The sequence below is a fragment of the Puma concolor genome, chromosome B3 (genome assembly GCF_028749965.1).
Source record: "Puma concolor isolate L17-30 chromosome B3, mPumCon1.1.hap2, whole genome shotgun sequence".
Taxonomy (NCBI): domain Eukaryota; kingdom Metazoa; phylum Chordata; class Mammalia; order Carnivora; family Felidae; genus Puma; species Puma concolor.
This window is the reverse complement of record NC_141672.1, coordinates 118543966-118567487: the sequence shown is the minus strand read 5'-3', so window position 1 is coordinate 118567487 and position 23522 is coordinate 118543966. Positions and strand designations below refer to the sequence as shown.

At 56.0% G+C, this 23522-nt stretch overlaps 1 protein-coding gene across 2 annotated transcripts in view; it reads right to left on the bottom strand.

The window, feature by feature from the left end:
- The window catches only part of LINGO1 (leucine rich repeat and Ig domain containing 1), a 195861-nt gene extending 172776 nt beyond the window's left edge, over window positions 1-23085 (bottom strand). Inside the window, exons 1-2 of one of the 2 annotated variants that reach the window (XM_086711270.1) lie at window positions 22584-23085; window positions 936-1050 (exon numbers count right to left, since the gene is read on the bottom strand). The gene's annotated coding sequence lies outside the window, so the exon portion shown is untranslated. The remainder of the gene's footprint in view (window positions 1-935; window positions 1051-22583) is intronic. The other variant, XM_086711272.1, reaches the window with a different exon arrangement.
- Between the last annotated feature and the right edge of the window lie 437 nt (window positions 23086-23522).

Here is a 23522-nt window from a genome sequence, read left to right as displayed (position 1 = left end):
TGGATCTCCTTCCTCTGAAAATAATGATAACGGTCCAGTCCAGCCTGCTGCGCCCAGCCTTCCCCTAGCATTCCTTCTGTTTAGCAAAGTCCCTCAGCAGCTTTCTCATGGGTCCCAGAAGCCTGTCAAGAACAGCAGCAGATTGGCCCAGATAAAGGGGAGAAGTCACTCGCCCAAGGTCACAAGCAAGCCAGGAGTCAGGTCAAGCAGCAACCCAGCTCCTTCCTTCCCCCTCAGCACTTGCTGTAGTTTCTCCATATTACCCCACCTGGGACATAGTGGGAGGGCCTATCACCTCCCACATTCTGAATGTCCTGCTCCTCATGACACAATCCAAGTGGCCACCCGCACTGCTCACACAAAGCCAAGGTCACCTGGCTGCCAGTACTTGTCACATGCACACGACTGGCACTGAGCCTCAGCCTGCCCCGAAGGTGTCTGGATCTGTGCGCGGACTCTGGCTTGGAGGTCCATTTAAAGTCCACATGTTGGAGCCAGTACCAGCTCCTCTTGACAGTTTCTTGGACCCGGTCTCAATCCACACGCTCCTGCTCCCTCCTGACCTGAAGTCATGCACACGTTTGGTCAACAATGTGACAGAACCAAGGACAATCCCTTCTGCTCACCATTAGTGACCTCCCACACAACACGGGAACCCATTAGCCAGTGCGTCCATGAAACCACGTCACTCAGAAGAACATTCCAGGCTTCTGAGCTAGCGGACAGAGCCCTGCCATAGCAAGGGCTAACAGAAGGTGGCACTACCTGATCAAACCTCCCGGACCCGACTTCACGTGGGGCCAGAGAGACGGGGACACCCCAAGAAAGACTACTTTTCCACAGCCTCCCTACGGCCTCTCCCTTGGGGACCCCATATCTGCCCCCATGGCCCATGCCACCCCCACTCTGCCCTGCGGCCCACAGTGGCTTCTTACCTCAGGTCAGGCAGGCGTTTGGGGAATGCAAATGGGCTGGGGTCAGCCTGGGTTTGACTCAGTCGCCCTCTTTGCCTGTGGGCACCGGAGCCTCAGGGCCTGTGGGCACAGGAGGCTGTGGGAGAAAGAGATGAGCTGTCAGCCACAGCCAGGCAGCAGGGGACAATTCTAGGGAGCAGCAGGGGGCCATGCACACAAATGGGTCTGATTACACCTGGCTGGGCAATAAACATACATCGCGCACACGTGCGCGTGCGCATGTGCTCTCACTCGCTGACACATTCGTACTCATGCTTACGTACATACATGCTCTCACATGTATACATACATACACTTACCGACACATTTATACATCACTCACACACTGGAATTTACACAGTGCTCTCTCTCTCTCTCTCTCTCACACACACACACACACACACACGCACACACACTCATATACCACCAGCTGGGGCAGGTGGGGCTCTGGGAATGATGGGGTTTCTGGCTCCAAGTGGGGGGAGGGGCTCTGAATATGCTTTCCCACCCGCTGGCTCTAAGACCTTGAGACAGTCAGGTCTCTCTGAGCCTCACTTCCCTCATCTGTAAAATGGGGACACCAGTCATCCCACCTGGTCCACTGGGAAGATAAACAGAGATGGGGGCACACGGCCCGGCACACCGTGGTGCCCAGCCAGTGCCAGAGCCCGCCTGCCTTCCCAGCCTGGCCCAGGAGGCCGGCCTAGAGGCTGGCCCCGCAGACGGGTGCAGGTAGAGCACCAGGGGGCATCTCCTGGAGCCTAAGCCTCAGCCTCCTGGTTCCCAAGGACCCTCTGCAGCTCCCACCCACCCACCATCCTTTCCTTCCCCAGCCTCTCCTGCTTTATTCCCTCACCATTCTCCAAGGGCCACTTCCACGAGTCAGGGAGGGCACTAGGGGGTTCTGTCTCCTTGGCAAGGCCCCCAGACACAGGACTCAGGCTGGGAGTCCAAGGAGGCAGCTCTCCCTGTGAGGCGTAGGCTGAGTTTCCGCCCCAGCGTCAGTTTCCTCGACCTCTCAGGTGAATCCCCGAATCCCTTTCTGAGCTGCTACCAAGAGGTTTCCATCTGATCGGTGCTTCTCAAAGTGTGGGACATCTGCCACTGTGAGTGCAAGAGCAAAGGGATTCTAGATGGTACACAGACAAATGTTTTTATTTTCACAGCTATGTGTTTATTCTTCCATGTAATAATAATAATAATAATAATAATAATAACAGCACATCACAGCTGTGACTTCATGGATATGTGGCTTGGGGAGCACTGAGAAACCCACCTTCAAACATGAGTCAACACAAAGACAAGAATTAGGAAAACACAAGTGCAAGTGGCGCCCAGCAGTGGCTACAGCCCCGCGATGGTGGAAGGGAAATGCAGAAAGCTGGCATCTAACATGGCCTGGCTCCCAGCAGCCCTCACTAGGAGCGGCAGCTCCGTTCTTCCCAGGCTGGCTCCTCCTTTCCCTCTTGGTTCCCATATGGCGCTGTCCAGCATAGGCCTCAGTCCCCAGGAGGACTCACAAGTCCTTCCGGATGGATGGGAGTGGGGGGAGGGGGGGTGGAGGTGGCTGCCATCATGTGGGCAGAAGTCGGCAAAGGCCCCTGGGTCCCTCCCAAAATCAACATTCCATCAAGTCTAGGATGTGAATGGTGGAATTTCTCACCTTCATGTGAAGATGGGAGGACTCTTTGCAGCCAAGAGTCTTCTTGTTTCATGGGCTGCAAACGTCTCCTCTAGAATGAGGCGGAGAAATGGGCACTGAGCTGGCTTCTGGGCCCACTTTGGCCTGACCTGACAACACAGCTACAGGCAGGTAGAGCCGATAACAGGGGAGCTGCCTAGCCCCACATTCAGCAGCCCCAAACCATGCCCCCTGCTGCCAGCAAGCCCCAGCGATGCCTTCCAAAGGCTGCTGTTCCTGGAGGACAAGGCAGGACTCAGTGGTGTCAGCCTGGGACAGACGGGTAACCAGAACCAAGGCATTTCCCCAGGCCTGGGTCCTCTGAGCCGCGTCCAGACAGGCAGGGGTGCCCTCGGTGGCTGCCCAAGCTGGCTCCAGGTAGACTGGCACAAGCCAACTCGGGCAGCTCTGGTCCTGGCAGGCCTCCAGACCACCTGGCTGGCGGCCCTGAGCCCAGTTCCACCTGAGCTGGTGGGGCAAGCCATCCCCACAGCACCACCCCAAGCCCCCAGCTGCCATGTTCCACGATGATGAACGGGCCTCCTGCTCCTTCTCTCCACACCTTCCTGAAGCTCCCCCTCTCCTCAGTGGCATCACGAGGAGTTGCTATGGAAATGGGACCACAGGCAGAGCATGACAATGATTTGGGGCAGGGAGATGCGGTGGGAGCCACGAGCTCTCCAGGCCCCGGGGCCTGCCTGTGCGTCAACTTCCAGGAAGGACATGAAATCCTGGCTGCAGGCCTCACAACAGAGGGAGCAAAGGAGACCACCACAGAGGTGGGGGCTTCCCACCGGCCCTCCTGGCTTCCTGCCCATTCAGTGGAGCCCAGGGAGCCATGGGAACCAGAGGTCTGTGTGTTCAACAGAATTGCCACGCACCCTGGGGACGCGAGACTTCCACGGAAACCACTATCCCAAGGTGCTGCCAAAGTGGGCTCCATGCTACGGGGCAGCACCCAGCAGGTGCTGAGCAAACTGCCACCGAAGAGGGCAACACTGGCCAGGGAGAGACAGAGAGAGAGAGACATGGAGGCATGCGCCTGCTCTGGCCGACACAGCCACAGGACCACAGAGCTTGAGAGACCCACACCCCCTGAACAGATAAGGACATGGGGCCCAATGAGGGTGAGGGGTCATCCAGCAAGTCAGCCGAAAAGTCAAGCCCAGAACCCAGGTCTCCCCTTCCCCAGACTTGAACCCTCTACCCAACACACCCAGCTTTTCATTCATTCATTCATTCATTCATTCATTCATTCTACTTTTGGTAAGTGCCTATTTTCTGCTTGGTGATTTGGGATAAAGAGACGTAAAGTACACCACTCCCACCCTCTAGGACGGGCCATCGTGGGCTTGAGGAAGGTGCTGGGACAGAAGTCCAGAAGGCTGCAGGAGCCCAGAGAAGATTACCTCGTGGATTTCAGTGACACGCTTCTGAGCCATGTTTCAAGGAGACTCCAGGTTTTCCTGACTTGTCTCCCAGCTGCTACCTCCGCCCAGACCCTCCCTACAGCCCTATACAGAGGTCTCCAGGGTGAGGCAATATTGAGCCCACCTGGGGCCCTTGTCACCAGGAGGTAATGGGGGTGTTCCCATGAGCACCTCCAGTCCCTAGTATAAGGAATCACGAGGAAAACGCCTCGCTACACAGGAGCTCCCAGAATGCCATGCTCTGCTTGCCCTCCTCCCCCAGGCTCAGCATCTTCCTGCACTGTTCTTGCTTTCCTGGGTACCTCCCCAAGCCAGGCCTCGCACTGGGCTTAGGGCCCTGCGCTGGGCAGAAAATAGGGAGCCCTAGCCATCAGTCATCACCCTTGTGGAACTAAGTCCCCATCTCTCTGTCAGCAACATGAAAATTCTCCCCTGTGGTGTCTGGTTGTTTTTTTGTTTCTTTGTTTGTTTTTTGGTGGAGGGCTAGTACTGAAAGGGCAAGAGGGGACACCTTCCCAGAGCTTGGCTGTATCCCACATGGGCCATACCTCTCAGCAGCTGGTACAGACTCCCAGGACCTATTTTACCCAGGTGGAAACCGAGATCCTGGGAGGTGGCCCCACGTAGCTCAGTGCTTAGAAGGCAGAATGGGGAAAGACCAGTGAGGACAAAGAGAGGCCAGGTCTAAGACTGTGGAAGCAGAAGAAGGAGGTATCCAGGAAGGCTTCCTGGTGGAGGAGGGATTTAGATTGGCTCAGAGATTGCCCTAAGGCTCCCAGCAGGAAATGAGTGTGTCTGAAAGAGAGAACTGGGCCAGGGTCCGCTCCACCGGCCCAACAGACTTGGGGCTAGGCTGGGGGGAGGGGCAGGGTACATTCCCTGACTGCCTTCCAAACCGCGGACTGCCACCGCCGTTATCCCACGTCCCTAATTACCGTTGTCCAGTGGGAAACAGCTGGGGATAGAAAAACAGTAGAGACACAGAAAGTACTGGCCAGGGAGAGACCCTGGCCAGGGAGAAGACCACATAAGAGACAGAGGTCCAAAGAGACACAGAGTGACCGTGACCCCGAAGCCAGACAGACAGAAGGAACAGCAGTAATGAAAAAGAAAGGACAGACAGGCTGTCCCTCCCTCCCCCAGAGCCAGCGCTGCAGCTGCCGGGAGAAGCCTACAAACTGGAGCTCTGCAAAGATTTTTCAGCAATAAAATTCTTATTTGAAATGAAATCTTATGCAGTGGGGGAAGCCTTTCTATGCCAGACATTAAATCCAGAAGCCATAAAGTGAAAATTTGATAAGCCCAAGTACATAAACACGTAAAACATCTGTACAGCAAAAGACGCTATAAACAAGTTAAAAGGCAAGTGAGACACTGGAAGAAAATATCACTAATATACAAAGAGCCCCTACAAATCAATAAGAAAAAAGACAGAAGAAGAGAAAATTGGCAATGAATTAGAAATCCACAGAGGAAAAAGTAAATTGGCCAATAAATGTATGAAAAGATGTTCTATCTCTCTAGCAATCAGGGAAATGCAAATGAAAATGACATGATACCATTTTTTGCCCATCAGATTGGGAAAAATTAAAATGATTGATAACAACCAGTGCTGGCAAGGATGTAGGAAAATGAACACTCATAGACCACTGGAAGGAGGGGAAATTGGCTCAACCTTTGGAAGGGTAATTTGGCACTACTGAGTAACATTTTAAACCCACACACCCTACAAACTAGTAATCCCACTTCTAGGAGCTTCTCCTACAGAAACTATAGCACAGACAGTTATGTATAAATATCCAAGGATGCTCATAGCAGTATTGCTGGTAAGAGTAAAAAAGAAATTGGAAATGACCTAAATGCTTATCAATAAGGGAATGTTCACATAAAATATGGCACATCTATATTACGGAATACTCTGCAGCCATTTGACGGAAAAAGGCAGGTCTATGTATAACGATATGAAAAAATTCAAGCTGTACAATGCTATTTCAGAATGAGCCCATTTTTATAAACAGCAATTTGTTGGTATATGCCCCAAAAGGCTGGAGGACAATATCCAGATGCTACAGTGAACATCTCCTAGAAGAGGGATGAAGGGGCTTTCATGGGCTCTTATCCACAAACGTGTTGCTGGATTTTCTTTTGTAATCAGAAAAACAAAATCAATAAAGAGTTAATGGGTTTTTCCTTTAAATCCTGCCTGGACCCTAATATAAAATGCAGATCTAAGCAGCCCTGCTGTGGTGGAAAACAAAGGGACCTATCCAGCCCCACCCCTGCCCCCAAAGCCCCCAGGCACCTTCCTGGACACCAGGCTCCAGGACCAGTTTGAGAACCTAGGCTGGAGAGCGTGGAGCCCATATCCCCACTCCCCCAAACCAAGGCCAATAGATAAGGTTGCCCAAGGCCACACAGACAATCCAGACGGTGCAGGGCTAAAGCCAGCACCTCTGGCTCCTCAGCAGGGCTCTGGCCCTCCTGAGCTAGCATGGGAGGTTTCCCTTGGTGACCAGAAAACCCTGGGACACCACAGTCTTGGGAAACCCTAGGCTGAGGCTCAGGGGAGCCCAGAGGGTGAGGGCAACATGGAAGAGACCTTTGCAAAAAAACTCCAGGGGAGGGGACTTTGAGGCTCAGCTCTGGGCTCTTACAGGGTTCTCCGTACAAACAGAAAGGATGGATGAGCCCACGGGTACACGCAGAGGGGCCTGGTGTGTGCAGGTGTGTAGTGCTCAGAGAGAGGGAGGTTCGTGTGGCCGATGGAGGTGAACTGTGGAGGGCGTGTGTGCAGTCATGTCTGCATTTAGAGTCGGTGAGCTTGTGTGTGTGTGTGTGTGTGTGCGCGCGCGCGCACGCGCGCGCATGCGTGCGTGTGTGTAAGGGCACGTAGGCAGCCAGCAGGCCTGCAGACAGGCCAGGAGCAGTTGGCAAAAACCAGAGACCCATCCCCAGATGGCCCTTAGCCTCACACCTGCCCCAGGGCCTCCCAATGCTCCCCTACCCTCAGCAGACTGGGCTGTCTGCCACCCTGACAGAGACAGAACTCCAAGGCTTTGCACTTGCTTCCTTTGCAGGGATGCCTTCCTTCCCTGGCCAGTTCCCAGTGTCCTCCAAGAAGCCTTCCCAGACAGGCTGGGGTGGGAGCACCTCTGTCCTGCCCTGACCCCCCAAGCTGTGAGTGCTGACACTTGTGACTTCCCAGGGGCAGGGGGTAGGTCTTGCTCCTTTCTGCACCCAGGGCCCAGCCCAGGCTTGCCACAGACAAGGCATCAGGACCAATGTCTGTGGAAAGAATGAATGGGTTATCACAGCGCTCAACCCCAGGCACAGAGTGGCACCTTCACAGGGTAGAGCAGAAAGAATACGGCCTAGCCTCCTGTCCTAGGTCAGCATGACAGATGACATTAAGTCACATGGGGAGTGATTAAAGCAGGAGTTTCTAACTGGGGTCCCCAGGGAGTGGGGATTTAGGAGTCTGTGAGCCTTGAAGCTGCATACAATTAGATGTGAATTTATGCACATGGTAGGGGAGGGGAACAAACCACACTCATGTACAGGGCAGGGCTGCCTTGGGAGGGGGCGAGCTCCCCATTATGGAGGAGTAAGAGCACAGGCTGGAGCCAGAGACATCAGAGTGAGTGAATGGCAACCCTGACTCTCAATCTCAGACTCTCTGGGCCTTGGCTTATCCTATCTTACACCCCAGGACTATACAAGATGTCCCTGTGAGTCCCCTCTGAGCATGTGAAAGGAAGTGCCAAGGTCATGCAGGGGTGAGGCTCCAGACTACAGAGCTGAGTGTAGAGTCCTGAATAGGGGCAGTCCTCCCACCTGGTGGTGGCCTGAGTCTCTCTTCCCACCTTCGGTAGGGAACAGGCTGCCCTGACTACCCCATACTGCTAACAGGGCCTGCAGAGCCCAAGCCCTTCTTGGTATGCCACAGTCACCATCTCCTGCATGACAGTGACCCCAAAAAGGACAGAAGTGAGAGGTTTCATTATGAGCCTGGCCTGGGGCCAAAGGAGCCCAGGGGCTGGATGGAAGCACTGAGAAGAGCTGGCAGCCAGGCCGAGGCCACTAGCTCTGCCCCCCTCCAAACTCACTCTGACCCCTCCAGGGAGAAACTGAGGCACAGAGAAAGCCCTCTACCTAGGTCACACAGGAAGCTGGTGGCAGACCTGGGCCAGGAACCCAGACTTCCTGCCCCTAGCTAGGCTCACTCTGGGCACAAATGTGCCTTGGCCCCCTCAGGCAACTCAGTGCACACCTCAGCACCCCATAACGCTGCCAGAAAGAGGCAGCTGGCACTGGGGCTCCAACAAGCTGATTCAAACACAGGCCTAAAGTGTCCTCCCTGGATCCAGCCACTCTGAGCCTTGGATTCCTCCTCTTAAGGTACAAAACCCTGCCCTCCTCCTCCTGCCGTGAGGGTTATGAGAGCATGGATGTACAGTGTGCTTAGAGCAGAACAGGGGGCCCTTCCTAACCACCCATCTCTGGACCTCAGTTTCCCCATCCCTAAGTGAGAAGCCTGCCCTGAGTTACTTCCCAGGTCCCCGAGCCCCCGATGCTGTACAGGAAGCCTACCTAGGTGCCCAGCCCACACCTGTGTCAGTAAGGAGACCAGGGCTCACCCTCCCTGCTGCTTCGAGGATGAAAGCACCCATTGCGGGGCTCCCAAACCGGTGGCTCCTGTGCCTTCACACCGCCAGTCTCTACCCCTCCTTACTGTCTCACAGTCAGCATGCTCCCCTCACGACTGTCCTGTCCCCTTCAGGCACTAGGTTTGTGACTGCTCCAGGGGCCACAAGAGGCTCAAAACTAGAAAACCCAGGTGGGCTGGGCAGTGATTAAGGAAGGCTTCCTGGAGGAGATAGGACAAAGCCAGTCAAGTTCACACAGGGCCTTGAATACCCAGATGAGGCATCCAGACCCCGAAGAGCTACTGGCAGTTTCATATGACCCCCCTTCCCCAGCCCAGGCATGGATGCCTGACCCCACCCCAGGCATGGCCTCAGTGCTGCGTCTCTAACAGAGGCCCCCTCTGCCCCTCCGCTGCAGCAATGGACTGTGACTCCATCCCAGAGAAATCAGTCCTGGTTGGTGATGCCCCACAGCCGCTGGGGCCTCATTGCGAACAGCTTCGCTGCTGGTGAGTGCCGTCTGGCCAGGGAGGGCTCCCCGACAGATTAAGAGCAATGCTGGCCCCGGACTCATTCATATTCCAGTCTGGCTGCCGGCTTCAATATGGCTGAGAGACGCGAGGGCAGAGGCGGCCCTCCGAGAATGCCCGGCGATGATTCCTCTCCGATTCCAATTTATTTTCTATCATTAATGCTTTTGAAAAGCCCCACATGCTCTGCAAACAGGGAAAGAGCACGGGGCTTAGAAGGGGAGGGGTGGAGGGCTGGGGGCAGAGGAGAGCTCCACAGAGGTGGTGGGGCAGCCATCCAGGGGCCCCACGACCTGAGTTCAAACCCCCAGCCCATCTCCACCTGTCCGCAGAACGCTGGGGCAAACCTGTCCTATAGCTGGCAGTGGGAAACGGCCACCTGTCCTGCCACCTCAGGGGATGGTTTCTGAGATCTCCTGAGGGGTCAGAGGTGAGCGGGCTTTCTACACTGTAAAGGGCTGTATGCCTTGAGGAACCGAGAGCAAAGCCAACCTGACAGACTATGGTGGCAGAGGACTATGAACTGGACGCATGTACGGGGGGACCCTCACCCCGGGCTCCAGGCCTGGGGTGCCTCTCTCAGGCAGAGGAGATCAGCACTAGGATTTGGGTCCTCTGTCTTGTCTGTCTCAAAATCACACTGCCACCCTCCCTTTCCCCATCGGCTCGCCAGGACCAGGCTCCCAGCCAGCACTCCCTCCTCTCCCACGCCTCCTGTGGAGCCAAAGAGATCATCCTCACATATCCTCTGCTCAGAACCCTTCCAGGGCTCCCCCGTGCCCTTGAGATCACGTCCAAACTCCCCACCTCCATGGAAAGCTCTTCCAGGCAATTTAGGCCCACTGGGCAGCCTCGCCTCCCTGGACTGACCCCACCCTCAGCTCTAGGCTCACCACCCCTCGTCTTGGCACATGCTATTTCCTGTCTGGAATCCCATCCTCCTTGGCCTCAGTTCACCTGTCAAACACCTTTCCCCTCTTCAAGATGCAGCCTAGGGCCTCCTCTGGGCAGCTTTTCCAGACTCCCCTGGCCAGCCCTATGCTGTGCTCCTAAGAACCCAGTACCCACGTGTGTTAGGACTCAGTAACACCGTAAACATGCTCATCTGGGGGATTCTGTCCAATCAGTGAGCTCTTGTGGCCAGGGGCTGCATCTGATTCACCCCGTGCACTCCCAGGGCTTGGCAAAGTGCCTGGCTCAAAGTAGAGCCATGGATCCAGCCAAATGATCTTAACTGAGCACCTACTATGTGTCAGGCTCTGTGCCGGGTGGGGGCATGCGGCAGCAAAAACAGAGGTAGGCCCTGCTCTCAAGCCGCTTCCAGGGGACGTACTCAGGGAGTGTCTGTTGAACGAATGAATGGACATACAGCCACCTTCTAGATGGGGAAACTGAGGACCAGCATGGCCAAAGGCCCTCTCCAAGGGTGCTTCTGCTTCCCCACCCACATCTCTCTCTGCTCCATTTCTCTCCCAGAACCTCAGCAGCCGTGAGGAGGAACTCAAAACGAAAGGTTAGGAAAAAAAGGAAGAAGAAAATGTGGTGGATTTTCCCCCTTTCTCCATAATGTAAAGAAAATTGCTTTTGCCAACTATCGCAGCTTAAAAGCAATTAGAGTTTTTGGAGGGGACTCTGGGCACAAGCAGAAGCGACAGAGTGAGCGCCCAGCACAGAATTTTTCCAGCATTCGTTTGTATCAAGCAAAAGGAAAAAAAGGTGTTAAAAGCAGCAATTTCCGCAGCAAAGATGGTGGAGATAAAATATTTACAGCCTCCAAGGGAGGGGCCTGGGGGGGGGGGCGAGGGACCCCCGGCTCCCCACTCTCAGTCCCCGCTCTGGGAGGCAGAGAAAGGGAAAGCAAAGAACGGAGACAGGGAAAGATGAACCACCGCCTGGGCCTACATTGACAGGGGCTCTGAGCAAGGAGGGGAGAAGCCTCCAGATGCCCTCTGCTCTCTCACCCCTTCCCCGCCCCCCATGGCCCATGGCCTCTAACCAGCCCCAGCCACCAGAGAGCCATCCCTCCAAGCCTCAGACCTGGCCCCGCTCAAATTCTAGAGAACATCCTCTGTTCCAGGCCGACACTGGAGGCCTGCACAGCCTGGGCCCCGCTCCAGCCTCGTCTCCAGATGCTCCAGGCATGGCACGCTGCCCTGTTTCTGAGGAGCCTTGCACAGTCCCACCTCCAGGCCTTTGCCTGATCAGGAACCATAAGGAATGTGCACCACTCCCCTGAGGGGGAGTTAAGGCAGGTTTGAGGAGCCAAAGACATACAACTCTAGGCAGGATGCTGGACTCCCCCACCAGGCCTCAACTCTGAACCACCCCTTCCTCACCTGGACCTTTCACCTGACCCTTGGCCTCCTCTCTCCAAATAGAACAGCCACCAGAGGCCCTTCCTGAAATCTAACTACCCTCCACCTAGCAGCAATACAGACTTTGTTCATTCCAGGTTCAAATGCCAGCTCCTCCACTCTATTGCTGTGTGATCTTTGCAAGTCTCTAAACCTCTCTGAGCCTCAGCTCCCTTATCTGTTAAATGGGAATAGTAATAGTACATATCTCATGGGGCTGTTTTTAGGCTTAAGTGAGGTAATGTATGTAAAGCACCCAGCACTCTGACTAACAGAAGGTATTCAAGGAACTCACACCTGACCTACTTCATGCTCAATCCTCAAACGTGGCTCTCCAGGCCTCAGGACGGCCCACATATGTGCCCATGGGCTCCCCTGCCACCTTGCAGTCACCTGATAGATAAACAGAAGGCACACGCTAGCTAAGAGCAAAGGGTGTGGGAGGCTCTGAAGGGCTTCGCCTATACCCAGAAGCCCAATCCCTCACCACGGCACCAGGGAGCCTCTCACTTCGCTTGGCTTAGGAAGGATTCCCCCCCAAGAACAGCGGCAAGCCTCAACCAGAACCCTTAGCACCTACCAGACCCTGAGGTGACAGAAGGCTCAGCCTCCCCTCCAGCCTATGGCTGTGGCACAGCCCTCAACCATCCTCCCAGCCCCACTAGACAAAGGCAAACACCAAGGCCCAGGGAACACCATTTGGTGATAAAGCCAAGAGCAGAAACCAGGTGTCTTTGGGACCTGGGTCCAAAAAGCCAGGTAGTTCTGGCCTCAAATCCCATCCCATTGGTCCCATCACTGACCAATCAGGTGACCCTCTGAGCCCCAGTTTCCTCATCTGTAAAATGGAGTCCATAATATACAGAACTTGCAGGGCAGTTCTGTGCACTACTAAAGGTAACATTCTTCTGTGCCCTGCCTAGGTTCCAGCATATAGTTACTATGAGAATATATAATGGGTTCTGTCCCACCTGTCGCCTGGACTCCAAGCACAGTGTTCAACTGACCCCTACAGCACTGAGAGAGCAGAGGAAAGACTGGGGGTTGGGAGCGGCAAGGACCTGCCCTCCTTCCTATGACCCTTCCCCGCCCACTTTCCACTAGCAGGGGCAGAAGGTCCAGCCACAGACAGGCTAACAGCCCATCCCCTGTCCTCCCTGCCTCACTCTTGGAGCAGAGGGGGCCTATTACCTGCCTCATTGTATCATGAGGGGTGGTGACATGATCCAGTTTACGCAGCACCGGTCCAGCCACTTGTTCAAGGTTGAGTTGTTTTCCTCTCCTTCCCCAACTGCAGAGAATACACAGGCTTGATGGAAGGTCTGGTAGCTCCATAGGACCATAGACCAGGGATGAGAAAGTGTTTTGATGTCTCTGTCTCTTGCTTTCCCTCTGGTCACCTCTCTCCCAGGGGCCTCTTCTGCCCCACTTCCTGTCCTCAAGAAACAAGCGCAACAGTAAGCCTGGCACTAAATCGGGGCTCTCCTCATTGTGGGGGCAAAGAGAAGAGAAGAGGAGGCCAGTCCCAGCCCTGGATGGCTGAGCCTCAGGACACCCCCATTAAAGCCTTCTTCCTGACCTGCACATCCATTCTCCCCACTGGTAAGTAACTAGGTGTGCGTGTGCCTGTGCTCGTGAGAGTGCACACACACAAGGAAGCAGATCCTAATAGGGGAAGCTGGGCCCATCTTAGGGATGACGGACACCCTTTCCCAGCTGGGCCCGCCTCCTCCCCTTTGCACACTGGGGAGTACTGGTCTGTCTGAACCACAAGCCCAGGGGGCCCAGAAGCAGGGAATCCTGAAACTGAGCAGTCAGACACCTGACTTGCTGCCAGGGCTCTACAGTGCTTTTCACTGTAAGCCCTGAGACAGGGATAACCGCTCCCTGTGCCTCAGTTTCCCCTCCTGAAAACTATAACAAAAATGAGATCACCTCTGAGGCTGCCTTCTAGTTCCAACTTTCTCCAATTCCACAGCCGAGACCTCTGTGACCCTCACAGATTCAAGAAATACTAAGTCACCAACAGCAGAATAAGGAGTTCCAAGCATGTGCGGGTGCTGGGGGCAGTATCACCTGACCCCAAGGAGACCTGCACTTGCCCTAGGCTGGCAGAAGACACCCGTCATGTACAAACCTCCCCAGGGAAGAGACTGGGCCCAGGCAGGAGAGAGGAGAGCGAAGGACAGCTCCTCAGTGTGGCTAGAGGCAGCCAGGGCCTCCCCCTACAGGCAGCCAGGACTCTCCCCCTTTTCAGCACACACCCCAGGAGCTCATCCCTCTCGTGCCTCACTTCCCATCTGTTCTGAAGCTACAAGGTCTTCAGCCCAGCCCAGATCTCAGGCTCAGCCCCAAACCCCTGACATACACACCCCAGTTCCCTCAGATCCCCCTGAGAGTCCAGACTGGGACCCTAAACCCTCCTGCCAGGCCAGCCCTCCCCTCACCAAGGTGGCCCTGCTTCTTGTGCCAGCAAAAGCTCCCCTTGCCTGCATGGCCAGAGCCTGATAACATTCTCCTAAATTAAACAATAAACAAGAAGTTGTTTTAGATTTTCCTGACACTGCAATTCCTGATTAATCCCCGCAGCAAACAAAAGGAAGAGAGCAGACTAACCTAAAAGACAGTCACTTCCTGTTTCCAAGCAGAACCCCCAGCCTGAGCCAGAGGAATCCCCCGCCCCCCCGAAAGAGGGGGATCCTGCTCCAGCCACCTGCCTAACTCCAGACCACCAATGCTCTCTCCTTTCCCCTCTTGTCTTGCCAGTCCTGGGCTGACACCTGTAGCCACCTCCCAGGCCCCACCTCTCCTCCCCTCCCCCTCTCCGCTCTGTGACCTTGGACAGGCCAGGCCACCTCTCAGGGCTCAGTCTCCTCATCTGTCAGCATCTTCATCTCTCAAAATAAAATGAAAAGAAATATATGACCACTTAAGGTTAGACTGAAATTTTCTCTGATTTTGGGGGGAGGGATACTGAAATATTTAGGGGTGAAATGGCATGATGTCTATAATTTACTTTAAAATACTCTGGGGGAAAAAGATAAGGCAAAATGTGGCAAAATGTCAACAACTGTTAAGTCTAGGTGAGGGTATATGAGGTTTCCTATACTATCCCCTCTACCTTTCTGTATATTTGGAAATGTTCCTAAGAAAATGTTAAAAAAAAAAAAAAAACCTTGGTGATGTGAGCCAGGAGCCCCACAAACAATACCCCATGCTCCTGGCCAGCCTGAAAGGCAGCTAGGTCTCTCAAGTAGGTTAAACATCCCCCCTGCCAGCTCCTTTATGTGGTTTCCCTAGAAATTGCTTTCGCACGAATTCCACTGAGTCCTAACTCCACATTTAGAAGCCTTAGCACATTCAGAAGCCAGACATAGCACTTTAGTGGGGCAAGTGTTGCCTTCCGACCAACCCCACCCCCTGCTCCCACCCACCATCTCACTGTCCCTTCTGCAGAGCAGCCCTGGGGCTGGGCACTGTGATGCTACCTCTATCCTCAGGAGGACACCACTCTCTCCAAGCCTCACATGCCCCCACCCATTAGCAGAAGTGAGGACAAGTCAGTGATGGCCTGACCATCTCACTCAAAGGCACAGTGTCATCCCACAAAAAGACTGAGATCCCCATTTAACAGACGGGAAAGCTGAGACCCAGGGCCAGCAGAGACTGGAAGCAGAACACAGAAGGTGGGGACAGAGGGAGGGGGGAGTGAGCAAAAGCTCCCCACTCACCCCAATCCCCCCTCCTCCCCAAATTTACATCCCAACCCTGGGAGAGCAAATCAAAGAGAGGGTGGCCTGCACTTCCTTTTCTCTGACTCTTGTTTATGGAGCTTCCTGGTCAGGAATAAATGGCCATGATCACAATCTCCCAGCCAGGCCCAGATGACCCACACCAACGCTGGCTAGGCCCGCCTCCGCCAATCGATAATGGAAGAGCTACCAGTACCCCAAATAATCAATCTCTAATTGCTGAATGCTGTGCAATTCATTGGGGAGAGTTATGTGTGGCCAGTGACTGGGCGCCCCCGCCTCAGCCTGGTGGAGCCTCCAGGGGCAGGGAAGGCCATGTCTGTGGTGAGCACCTCAGCAGAAAAGCCGCCCATAACTCGGGAGCTTTTCAAGTAGATGTTCTGGGCCTAGCCCGCATCCCCAGGCCCGAGAGGCAGGAGGAAGTGGCACTGGCCACAGAGGCCCCGAGGGATGCACCACGTTCCTCTGAGTCTATCTGGGCCCAGGTGCCTGCACATCCCAGGTACCTAGGATGGATAAATCTGGTCCCTGCCACCAAGGCATTCCCAGGCCATGAAGAGAGAAACCACCATATGTTACAGGCCTCCAATACAGTAGGCCTTGCACACAGTAGGTGCACAGTTCTGGCGGAGAAGCAAGTACTTTTAGCTAGGGTGATCAGGAGGGGGTTTCAAGTACAGCACATGGGTTGAAGGTTGAAAAGCGGGTGGGATCCACAAGGGCAGAGGTGGAGGAAGGCACCAGGCAGAAGGGACAGCACAGCCAAAGCACGGAGGAAGGAAAGCCACAGCATGTGTGAAGGGGACAGTGAGTGGCGTCTGGCTGGAGCCTGAGTGCACAGAGGAGACCCAAGAGGATTGGCCAAAACAGAGGGTCAGACTGTGCAAGGCACTGAGGGGTCCGGATGCCAGCCTGAAGGCAACAGGGAGCCCTTGAAGGGTGCTGAGTAGGAGTGTGACGGCCAGCATGAGCTTGGGAGAACCATTAAAAACTACAGCGCGCACAGCTACTGGCAGACTGCATACCCCAAGAGGGCAGGGCCTGGTTTTATTCATCTCAGCCCCCATAGCAGCTAGCACAGCCAGGCCCAGAAGACACGCCCAACAAGTGAATCACTGAATCATTATAGGATCATCAGCTGCAGGACTGGGGACTCCTGGACCCACAGCTGTGCGATACCATGTTTGTATAAAAATATGTATTGATAGTTGAGCCCCAAAAACAGCCTTGTGAGGCGGGCAGGGAGATAATTATCTCCAGTTTATAAAGAGGGAAACCGAGGCTCAAAGAGAGACAAACAGTGACCTAACTGAGGTCCAGTGCTCTCCTCACTGTCCCCAGAAGCCTGAGCCCTGTTGACCTTGGGGTGGTCCAGGGCTGCCCAGGAGGTGAAGGGCCACTTCTCCCTACTCCCAGCCCCTGCCCCACCCCGCCAGCAGGGCAGACAGAGAAATGCAATAAATGCTGGGGTCACCTGTACCAACCCCAGCTGGGACTGACTGCTTATCACCATGACTGCCTGTCCCTGTACCTGTAATGAAGACAGGGCTGGGTGGGGAATCTCTAGAACTCCCAAGCTTGGTCTAAACAGGCCTTGTTGAAGACAGATCCACTTCTCCCCAGCCTCTACCCCCAAGGTTTGGGAAGAATACCCATGGAGCAAGTGTCCTAGACCAGGAGTCCAGAAACAGGGCAAGCCCAACTTACGGTGCCACTCTGGAGGATCACTTCCAAGCTGCCTCATCTGTGAAATGAGGCAGTGCTCTCTGCCTACTTTATAGAACTGCCATGAGGGAAGGAGTATAAAAACTTATGAAGAATTATAAAGCAAATTTTGTTCTGGAAAGTTAAAACAATGAGGTTTCTCTCTACTTCAGTCTAGATATTGATACTCTGACAGGACTCACTTCCCTCTCCCAGCAGAGAACAAAAATGAACAAATATTTTCTGAGATTCTGAGATGTGCTGTATCAGGTTAGTGAATGCTTTACATGTATTATTTCAAAGCATGCCAATGACACCTCTACAAGGTAGGCATCAGTCTCCCGTGGTACAGATGAGGAAACCAAGGCTCAGAAAAGTGAAGGGACTTGGGGCACCTGGGTGGCTCAGTCGGTTGGGTGTCCAACTTCAGCTCAGGTCATGATCTCACGGCTCGTGAGTTTGAGCCCTGCGTGGGGCTCTGTGCTGACAGCTCAGAGCCTGGAGCCTGCTTCAGATTCTGTGTCTCCCTCTCTCTCTCTACCCTCCTCCGCTCATGCTCTGTCTCTGTCTCAAAAATAAATAAGCATTAAAAAAAAATTTTTTTTAAAGAAAGAAAGAAAAGTGAAGGGACTCACCTGAGCTCACCCAGCTCAGAAGCAGTTGAGCCGGGATTCACACCCAGCTCCAGAGGGCATCCAAGCCCAGGTCCTTTAGATCACACCAGGCTGATTCAAAGGACCCATTTCTATACCCCCAAATCTTAGAGCTATAGAATCAGTGCTCAGGGTGAGGCTGCATGTCACACACATATACTGTGGTGTGGCCGGAAACTCCAACATCAGATGTGCTGTACCGCCCGGTGGCCTGTGGACCGCAGGGCCATCAGAGCTGGGTGGGGCATGGGGGGTGACTGGCACAGCTGGTCTTGAGCTAATTGGATCAGTCCTGGGCACGAAGCCGCCTGTCCGGCTGCCCTGGCAGATGGGTGCTAGAACTGGGCCATCTGCCAAGACCCAACCTCCACGTCCAATCCAACCTGGACACTGAGGTTCCATCCTGGCCTCCTCCCACCCTGACCCTGATGGCTGGCAGTGCCCATATAGATGCAGAAGGCCAAGATGGCAGCCGCTAACCCTCCTTCAGTGGCTGGCGCCTCCCCTGATGTGGCCATATGGCCCCATATGCTCCCTGACAGCTGGACTGCCGAAGCAACTGCCTGAGGACGTCCTCTGCAGAGGCCTCAAGGCCCTGGCCATGCCACCCACCCCTGCCCAGCAGGCCACAGGCGCAGCCAGAAAAACCCCAAGCTGGAATGCCCTGCCCCCAAGTTGTTCTATGACCTCATTGTTCAAGTCACCACCCCTCTCTGGGCTTCAAACTCTTCCTCTGTCAAACAGCAGTGTGACCAGCCCTCTACCCCTTCTCTTTGTATCCCACCTCTAAGGTCACAAACTTCCACCCAAACTCACCCCAGGTCTCCAAGGAGACAAACTTACCCATTTTACAGACATAGAAACAGAGGTCTGAGGGATCTCAGAGATTTGCTGAAGTGCACGCAGTAGGAGGGCCAGTATTAAAGGCTGCATCTTATGAGTCTAGGACACCTGTCACTTCAGTATGCCCAGGTGATGGGAATGGTGATATACCGGAGGTCCCGCCCCACTCTGGTTAGCTACATTGCCCCATCAGGCTCTTCCCCCAGGCCGAATCTCTCCATCCTCCATGGGGTGGGAAACCAGGCAGGTTGCCTTGGCCATCCTCAGAAGATAAGAGGCCTGTCTCTGCTGTTGCCCTCACCACCGGCCTGGATTCCCATAGCGGCCTCAGGATCGCCTCCTGGCCTCTGGCTCTCCAGGCCAACCCCTCCCAAAACCACCAGAGGGAGCAGTTTAAATTGCAAATCTGCTTGCGTCCCTCCAGAACTTCAACCCTGCAACCCCTGAATACGGAATCAGCCCACACTCCTCAGTCAGGCACTCAAGATCCTCCTCTGTCTTGTGCCAACCTGCTCTGCGCCTGCTGTGCCCCTGCATGAACTACTCCATTGCAAACGTGTTCCACCCATGCCCGGTGCTTCCCACTGCCATGCCTTCGCTAACACTGTGCCATCTGCCTGGAAAGCCCTCGCTTGTTCACATTCTCCATTCACTCATTTATTCACCATATTTACTGATCATCTACCAAGTGCCAGAAACATTTGAGCAGATCAAAATGCACCAGGCTTTCAGTCCATCTGAAATGACCCCTTGCCAATCCCCGACTCACATACCTCTGCAACTGCCCAGCCCATTCTGCCTCACACCCAGGGGTGTGGGTGGATATCCGTGTCCCCTTTCAGAGCCCACCCAGGGAGGGGCTCAGGCTTGTCATCAGAATCCCCAGTACTCAGCCCAGGCCTCAAACCAGGAGATGAACCCAAATGTGGACTGGGCCCCCATTGTAGGTTTCTAGGCAATGAGGAGTAAGGCCAAGGCATGGTTCTTGGGAGCAGATGTCTGGGCCCCAGAAGCCTATGGAAAAGACTCTGGCTGGCCAGAGTGGCCCCAAGTTTCCCCAAAAGAGGCTTGAGTGGTCAGGGGTAACTTTTTCCCCTCAAGTCACCCAAAGGCCCAGCCCACCGAAAAACTTATCACTGAATTTGTTAAAATACAGTATCTTTATAATTTAAAACACACCCATGGCAAGGTCAGGGCCTGGTTGGAGAGGGAAAGGGAGGGGGGCCCACTGGGCACTACCCCTTCTCAGTCAGGAGGTTTGAGGGAGAGTGGCTGTCTTCCTAAAGGGAGCAGCAAGTGGGGGCCGGGTGCACCTCACTGGGATTCACACCCGACAGCACAGACCAGGGGTCAAAGAAGTGCCCTGCTCTCTCCTTCCCCATGGCTTGCAACCCCAAATGGAGGGCTCAGCCTGCTGGAGTACTTGGGTGGGGAGGGGCCAGAAGAACCAGGGCAGGGATTCAAGTGGACCTGGATGGCAGGGGTGGGGCCAAGCGGGCACCTGGCCATGCTCCAGCCACCTGGGTGTCAATGCACAGGAAGGCAAAAGTCCAGAGCTCAGGGAGCCATAGGGGATGGAGAAGGGGAGGGAGAGACAGCAAGAGAACAATGGCTAAGAAAGGCCACTGAGTGAGAGCAGGGCAGAAAGGGATTAGGAGAGACAGGGAGAGACTACCTGAGCATGAAGCCAACAAAAAGGCTGAAGGAACTATCGCCGGGCCCAGTAGCACCCCCAGCCCCAGGGGGAGTTTGGTCACTCCTGGGCAACAGCTCTCCCCACCCTGGAGGTCTCTAAGGACCAAAGTAGCACTGGGGAAGAGTCCAGGCTGCTACCAGGTGGGCAGGTGGAGGGGAGGAGGGGGGGCGGGTCACAAAAGAATGACTGGGGCTGAAAGCTGTTCTAGCTTCTCTGCCTCAGGTGGGCCACCTGGGGAAGAAGTGGTGCGAAAAGTAACCAGATTCCATTCCCTCCATTGCACATTTGGACCTTTATGGGGAACCCATTTCCCTGAGGGTGAGCTCCCTGGCCCACATGGGGCTCCAGGATGGAGACCTCAGGAGACTGGGAAGGATTCCAGGGCCCAAGGAGGAAGACAATGCCAGGGTCTACCCTACAGGTCCAGGCTGGGGGTGGAGAAACCCCTCTGAGTCCCAGAATAATACTGACATTCCAGTGCTGAAGATTACAGGAACCAGGTTTGCAAACCATCGAGCAGAGCCCAGGTAGACTCTGGCCCCAAATCTAGGAAGCAAAAGTTAATGAAGCCAGGGTCAAGAGGTGCCAGAAGTCAAGCCATGGCGAGCCAGGCTGAGGTGCCCCCCTTCCCGCCCATCTGGGGAGGGTGCTGGTCACAGGCAGCAGAACAGCTGTCCTGGGAGACTCTCTAGCAGAAGGCCACCAGAGCTCTGCTGCTAAGTCAACGAAGGGGGCCTGGGTGCCCTCCCTGCCCCTCCGCACCTCACCAAAGACCAGGGTTAAAGGATACTTTCACAGTGGAAAGTTGCTGCCCTGACACTGGACTTCTCCTAGCTCCATCTCTGCCTCAAAATCCTCCTCCGTGAAATGGAGTGGAAGCATGTCCATGGCCTCTCACAAGGTGGCTGAGAGATTCCAGAGGGATAACGAAGTGCAAGTTAAGGTTTAAGCCCGAAAGCTGGTCAAACAAAATATTACCATCCCCCAGAGGCAGGCAGATACTATTCAGCATCACACCCCTCCAGCTAACGTGTAGGCTGAGAACAAGACTTCTGACCCCTACAGGCTCACACATTGAGTGCCTGGAGAGAGCACAGGAACGAGGGCTGCTGGGGAACCCAGCCGCTCCAATCCAGAAACCCAAGCTGGAAGGACAGACTGAGGAGCAATCAGAGAAGACTTCCTAGAGGAGGAAGAACCTGCCCTGGAAGCAAGGAGGATTTGTAAAGGGGAAGGTCCTGACCTCTGACCTTTCCTTGGGCCTGTCATTGGGTGCTGGGGCAGGGGAAGGGGAGGGTGCAGAGCACATGGTTCCTCCCTCTCAAGGGACCACATGTCATCCTCATATCTTCGGAAGGGGCAGGGCTGCCATTTGGGGAGGGGGCCGAGGAAGTTCCCTGCGGCAACCAGCACAGAGGTGTAGAAGGAGACTCAAGAAGGGGAGTGGGGGACACAGCAAGGCACAACCTTGACACATAGTAAGGCACACAGGAGCATGGCTCCAAACAAAGAAGGCATGCGCGCAGTGGGGTGGGCACCAGGCCAGGGACTTAGAGGTTCCCCTTCCAATCCCTGGCCTTTCTGGAGCTCCAGGGAGCCAGGTCTAATGTGATAATCTTTCCAGCAGTTCCCTTCTTCCAGAGGCCTGTCCCACGAGGCAGAAGGTGCGGGACCACACACACGTACACACTAGGCACGTCTCCCCACTCCCACCTCAAGCCCTGTTGTCCTCAGCCTGGCTGCAAAGACGACCTTGCGGCCCCCAGGCCTGGTAGCTGTCGCCGCTTGGTCCCGCCGGACCCTGCCGGAGGCACAGGAGTCCAGCGCCGGGGAGCGGCTCCAGCGCGGCGCCGCGGGGCCTGACTGGTGTCCCAGAGAGCCGGCGGCTGCGCCGATGGGGTGGTGGATATGTACCCCTCTGCCCGCCGGGCGGCACAGCCCGCACCCCCATCCCATTCCTCCCTCGCATTCTCTCCTCTGGAAGACAAGGCCGGAATTCCACCATTAAAACGCCTCCATCTCCTCTCCCCCCACACACAAAGTTGCTCCAAGTCGCCAGGGTTCCGGCGGCAGACGAGGGTTAGGCGGGGCCGCGCAGCGGGCGGGAGCGCGGTCACGGACCGGGGTGCCGAGCGCGCCCCATCCATCTCCGCGCGTGCACGCCCCCACGGGCGCGCACCCAACACCCCACCCCCACCCGCTGCCCCCGAGGCTCCCGCCCAATCAGAGGCCGCGCACGCGGCGCTGCCGGCGGGCAGACACCCCAGCTCCCCGGCCTGCGCCCCCGCGGCCCCAGCCCCGCCGCAGCCTCCCGGCTTGGCCACACTCAGGCCCCACTCACCGTCCCGGGCGCGCACTTCGCGCGCCGCTCCGTTCCGGGACCGCATTCCCCGATTCGGCTCCGCTCGGCTCCGGTTCCCGCTCCGGCTCGGGTTCCCGCTCCGCAAGGCTCGGCTCCGAGATGGTGGCAGCGGCAGCGAGCGAGGCAGAGAGGGCGTGTGCGTGTGTGTATGTGTGTGTGTGCGCGCGCGCGCGCGGCGTGTGCGTGTGCGCGGGAGGGCCCCGCGCTCCCCTGCGCGCCCCACTCCTGCCTCCTGTTCTCCACGCTGCGATGCCAGCAGAATCCCTAACGCGCGCTCCCACCCGCCGGGGCGCTCACACTCGCGCACACCCGCGCACCCCCCGGGCGCGCACACATCCCCGCGGCCGCACGCCCGGCTGCGCACTCTTGGGGCGCTCACAAAGGCCCCCTTGCCCCGGCCAGCTGGAGCCTCAGGAGCACGGCCCGCGGGGCCTGTGGAGTGGCCCTGCGCCCCTGTCCCGGCTGGCCCTGCCTCAGGTCCCCCGCCGTTCCCAGAGGGGGCCCCTCGGGCGTCCCCTCTCCCCCACCATGCCCGGCCCGGCCGCGGCAGCGCTCGCAACCCGAACCCCGGCCGGGGAGCCCAACTCTGGCTTCCGGCGCTCCCACCCAGAGGCGCCGGCCTCCTCCTCCTCGCCTGCGCCGCCGCCCGCGCCTAGTGTTCTCTCGCTCCCTTCTGTCCCCCTTTCCTGTCCCTGCCACTCCTTTTTTCTCCTCTCCTTTCTCCCACCTGCTCCCTGTTCCCTGTCCTCTGTCGCTCCCGCTGTCTCTCCGTCTATCTTGCCGCCGCCCTCTTGCGCGCGCCCTCCTCCCCACCGCTCTGCGCTGCCTCTCACATTCTCCGCATTACACTGGGCTCCGCCCGCCTCGCCGGGCCCCGGGTTCGAGAGCTCAGTGGGCGGCGAGGGGACCTGCCGCGCC